Source organism: Pseudonaja textilis, chromosome Z (genome assembly GCF_049901715.1).
Source record: "Pseudonaja textilis isolate UNSWEBS1 chromosome Z, rPseTex1.2, whole genome shotgun sequence".
Taxonomy (NCBI): Eukaryota; Metazoa; Chordata; class Lepidosauria; order Squamata; family Elapidae; genus Pseudonaja; species Pseudonaja textilis.
The window spans coordinates 27673894-27679893 of NC_142008.1; positions in this window are offsets into that span (position 1 = coordinate 27673894).

A 6000-nucleotide genomic window follows, 5' to 3' on the forward strand; every position below is an offset into this window, starting at 1 on the left:
CCATCTACATTTCGCTGTCTCAAGGTGTGATCTCTGTCTAGAGGTGCACCTCCTTCACTCCCATTCTTACGCACCTGGCAAAGGCATCGTACAATCGTAAGTAATGGGCTCTCCACTTTCCAAAGTTTCGTCAGGTCATAGGGACGAACTTTATACTATAGTGAAGATGGCTAATTCCTTTCAAAAAATTAATGGCACCACTATATATCCTCTTTCAAAAAATCATTGACTAACCTATTGGCGATATAGAGGCACATTGTCTATCTTATCCTGAGAAGGAACGCTCCGACACTCTTCATGGCAGAGATTGGGGAAGTACCTACACGATATTCCGAGCCCGCCCGAAATATTAACATCTTTGGCGGGCTGTCATGGCAGCATTAAACACACTCTATCCTCTGAAAGAGAATGCTGCACCCTCTTACCTCTGATATTCCCCTCTCTCTTCTTCTTCTTCTTCTTCTACTAACCCTGCTAAATCTGGAGATCCTCTTGTGGCACAGGTGGAAACTCCCTCTCTTCCACCACCTTACACCAATCCTGCGGAATCTTCTAATCCTCCTCCTTCTGCCCCTACTCCTTCTTCCTCTCCACTAATTCCTCGAGGAGGTCTTATTAGCAATCTCCTTTCCTCCCCTCTACCGTTGGATGATTCTGAAACTCTTTCTGCCTTCCCTCTTACCCTTCCCCGGGAGGTGGTGGCAACCCTGTACATACTAACATTGAATTTAAGGTCTTGAAAAACATAAAAGATGCGGCAACTAATTATGGTCTGCACTCACCTTACACTAGAGGCATACTTGATTCCTTGGTTTCTGGTAATACTGTCATGTTGCTCTATGATTGGAAGATGTTGTTTTCTATGCTCATGACCCCAGCACAATATGTTGTGTGGCAGTCTGAATATGAAAATGTGTTGATGCAGAAATACGGCGAGGTTTGCCGGCAGCGGTTACGAGGAAGGCCATCTTAAGGGGACAGGACACCGCCACTTTAGCTCAACAACAGAATTGTCCCCATAAGCTTTCGCCATCATTCATATGTGTGCAATGAATGCCTTGAAACGCAGTGGATGATACAGACTCACAATCCACCCAAGCCTTTTTAAAATAATGCAGAATTCTGATGAATCCTATGCCTCTTTCATTAGTCGCTTACAAACTGCATTGGATCGTCAGATTGATAACGCTACTGCTAAACAGGAATTACTCATGAAATTGGCTTTTTCTAATGCTAACCATGACTGTCAAAAAATTTTGCAACCTGTCGCTAACAAACCAGGGTCACTTTGGCTGAGTTTCTCCAGCTTTGTAGAATTGTTGGCACAACCTCCCATAAATGGACGTGCTCGCAGCAGCTATTTCTTCTTCTTTACCTACTTCCGCTTCTTCTCCCGACGCTTTCGCTATAACTCGTAATGGCAACTGTTTCAATTGTGGCAAGCCTGGACATTTTAAAAATCAGTGTCGGATGCCGGGAGGAGGAGGCGCCCAGCGGCCAAGCTTAGGGGTCCTCCGCTCCTGATTCTAAAGCAAAACCAAAAACTATCTGTCCTCGCTGTCGTAAAGGCTTTCACTGGGCTTCGCAGTGTCGTAGTAACCCCTTCTGCTCAGCCTTCGGAAACTAACTATGGGGCTTTCAGCTAGCCCCGCTACCAAGCTGACCTCCCCACTACCACTTTCCCGGTAGTGTTGTCTGAAGACCTTGTGTATGATGACCCTGGTGCTGTTGTAATGCTTCCTTTAACTGCAACTCTTTAACACCCTTGCCTCCCTCGTTGCCTATTCTGCTCATTCCCAATTCCACTCTTACCATAGAAGGTATCGTCGCTGCTCCTTACCTATATGGACTCTCTCTGCTCTCAATAACTTGGCTCGCTGCAATAGGGGATCGTTGCTTTTCCTTAAAGGGGACCGTGGTCGCCACGCTTATCTTAATGCCACCTACTGATCCGCCTTCCCTGTTTGCATTACAGCAACCTGTGCACGCTTTCTAAACCTACCCTGTCTGTTACCCTGAATGGTCACACTTTTGATGGCCTGATTGACACCGGTGCTGATGTTTCTGTCATCTGCTCTGCTGAGTGGCCACCTACTTGGTCTCTTACCGAGGCTGCCTCAGTGCAAGGCGTAGGCGGAGCTCAAGCCGCTTAAGGTCAGCTCTAATTGGCTCTCTGCTTCTACTCCACATTCAACTATAACAGCATATCTTAAGCCTTATGTTCTTCCCTGCACTGCAATCTGTGGGGACGTGATTTGCTTTCTCAGTTTCATGCCTATATCCAGCTACCCTAACACCTCTGTGTAAAATCTTTGCTTTCTTTCAATATGTCTATTGCACCATTAGCTCTCACATTGAAAACATCTTTGCCTGTATGGGCTGATCAATGGCCTCTTACCAAAGAAAATTAGAAGCATTGCACCTTCTTGTTCAGCAACAGCTTACGGAAGGGCATATTGAACCATCTACAAGTCCTTACAACACTCCTGTTTTTGTCATCAAAAAGAAATCTGGCAAATGGCGCCTCCTGCAGGATCTCAGGGCTGTCAATGCTATCTTGCAGCCCATGGGACCTCTGCAATGTGGCTTGCCTAATCCTAACTTAATTCCTGTCGGATATGATCTTATCATTATAGATTTGAAGGACTGTTTTTTCTCCATACCTTTAGCACAAAAGGACAGGATCATTTTTGCCTTTACAGTACCCGAGCTCAACAACTCAAAGCCTACGGCTCGGTACCAGTGGAAGGTCCTTCCGCAAGGCATGTTAAACTCACCCGACTATGTGTCAATTTTTTGTTAACGAGGCGTTACAGCCTTATAGGTCTCAGTTTCCCACTTTTCTTGTTTATCATTATATGGATGACATCTTGATTGCTGCAGATGGGCCAAAAGGAACAGTTCAGAAAACCTTTCCAGTCCTTCTGACCACATTAGCAAAAGCAGGGTTACACATAGCACCTGAAAAAATCCAGTCTCATTACCCAATGCAGTATTTAGGTCACAAGGTATTAGCCTCCACGGCTTCTCCATCTATCCCCTTGCTTACACTTCCTCAACCAACCACCTTGGTTCAGCTGCAACAATGCCTAGGGGTCATCAATTGGGCTAGACCTTATCTTGCATTGACCACACATATGCTGTCACCCCTGTTTCAGGCGTTAGTAGGATTAAAACATCCAGCAGACAAAATCTATCTTTCAGAACAACACTTGCACGCTTTGCACCAGGTAAATACAGCCCTGGCCACTAGATGGGTGGACCGTGCCCTCACTGATAGACCACCCTCCCTTGCCATTCTCTCTACCCAACAGCTATTAACTGCTGTAGTGATCCAAATTTCTGATGAAAAACGCCTCCATATTTTGGAATGGTTACACCTACCACACACTCCCAAGACATCTATAACCACTAGAACAGCTCAGATGGCTTCCCTTATAGAGAAGGGGCGAAAACGAACCAAAGCTTTGATGGGAATGGATGTTTTTACACTATATATCCCTTTTAAGATTGCTCAATGGGAACCTCTCCTGCAAACCTCCATGGTATTGCAGGATGCATTGGAAGATTGGTGTGGTCAAGTGTCATGCCATCTTCCCCTGATACTCGGCTGCAAGTTTTGCGAACAGTCCCTTTTGTTCTGAAGTCACCTTTTGTTCAGCAGCCCTTGAAAGAAGCCCTTACTGTGTTCACTGATGGCTCTAAGACTATTGGGGCCTGTGTGTGGTACATAGATGCTCAATGGAACAAACGCTTAACTGCCCCACAGAGATCTGCACAACAGGCTGAGTTGGCTGCTTTCTCATTGGCCTTGTCTCTTTTCCACAGCAACCTTTAAATGTCATATCTGATAGTATGTATGTCACTCAAATGGCTGTTTGCATGTTTGATGCCTATATTTCCCTGTTACCCTCCCCTCTCATGACACTCTTTTACAGCTCCAAGCTCTGCTGAAGGAAAGAAGTAAGCCCTTATTTGTGGCTCACATTAGAAGTCATCAACACTTGCCCGGATTTTTATCAGAAGGCAATCATATGGCCGATGAGGCCTGCAAAATCATGACCTCCTCCCCTTTTCCTCAACCACTTTCGGCTGGGGAGAGTCATGACTATTTCCATCAAAATAAGAAGGCCCTGGTACAGCAATTCGGGATTACGTACCAGGAAGCCACAGCAATAATCCAACAGTGTCCCACATGTAGTCTCCAGGCTAGAGGTATCCCTGAGGGTGTTAATCCCAGGGGTATCCAAGCTTGTGACACATGGCAGATGGACGTCACTCATTATCCTCCCTTTGCTCCCTGGAAATACATTCATGTATCCGTAGACCCTTATTCAGGGTTTATTATGGCAACATTGCAAAGAGGAGAGGCAACTAAAATGTTATTAATCACTGTATTCGAACATTCGTAACGTTGGGATGTCCAAAAATTCTCAAAACAGACAATGGTCCTGCTTATGTCAGCTCTCCTTTGCTGAGTTTTGTCATAAGTGGGCCATCATTCATAAATTGGTATACCATTTAATAGCCAGGGTCAGGCTATTGTGGAAAGGGCAAACCAAACTCTGAAAAACGCCCTTGATCGGCAAACGGGAAAAAGGGTTTAGGCCCCTGAACCTCCGCGTTATAAAACATCTTGAACATTACACTCTATGCTCTTAACTTTCTTAACCTCACTGGCTCTCTTCTTCTACGGCTGCTTCTCGCCATTTTACCAAGCCAGTGCCCCCTCCTCTCGCCCTCTTGTCTATTTCAGGCAACTTCCGGATCCTGCGTGGAAAGGCCCTGCGCAGCTCATCACGTGGGGAAAAGGATACGCTGCAGTACAACTTCCTGACAAAGTGCTTTGGGTTCCTGCCCATTGTGTCCGCCTCTACCATGGGCCACCCAGTGGCCACATCTCCTCTATCTCTCACCCTCTTGCTGACAATGATATTTCCAGTCTTTTCACTCTTTAATGCATCTCCGGGGTTATCTCTAGCCCCTCTTCACAGCACAGTAACCTTGCTTATGAAGACAATTCTTCCTGCCTGCAATTATGCCTTTCAGCATAATGGCCGCCCACTTCTGCCTGCCTCAGAAATCACTCTCTCATATTATTATTCCCTTGCTTCATTTCTCTGACTATACAGGTAACTTCATGAACAATTGGCTCCTATTCTTGTTTATGCTTTTCTTTAATCATACTTACCTTAATCATACTGTTCTCTTATTATCTACCCCTCTTCTGCTTTTCCTCCCCTATCCCCACCGCTTTCTATCCTGGCTACAGCTGCTTGACTCCAACGTCTCTCCTCTTCGAACACATGGAGAGACACCTTCACTGCTGCATTCCACCCTGCGACTCCGCTGCCTGCCTTTGGAGATCCATTCTTCCATCTTATTGGCCAGGCCGTTATAAGCCACCTCGGTGCTGCAGGCGCCACCTCATCCTCGATGGCACTTCTCATAAAACAACCACACTCTTCCGGACGCGACGCCTCAGATACCCTGCGGTTCCGGGTCTCAGCTCCATTTCCAACGCCATGGAATGTGTCCAACGCCTCCGGTAAGAAAGAAGGGAACTATTTGGAGGTGGTTTTGAAATGATACTCTGTTGACAGATGACACCCAATATTCCATCACTTATCATTTCCGTATACAACCCTGGCCCTTCACCATGTGCGATTGGCTGACTATGGACAGTACCAGTGTGAAATTACAAAAATGGTCAATGGATTTGCCACTTCCTCCCGATTGACTCTCACTTTGTATCAAAACACGCTCCACACATCACTCATCGTGTCCGCCGAACCCTCGAGCAGTCTCCACGAATGAACATCAGCCACATAGCTATACCTGGACTATCCTGGACTTTCGAGGACAAGTTCTTAATAGCACCACCAACCACACTCGGTGGCTATGGTTTCCCCATTATCCATGGACTTTGCTGAAATGGGTACTGGGGTCGAGAAATTTGCTGACAAAAAACTGCAAGCTGATACATGGGACAAACAGGGT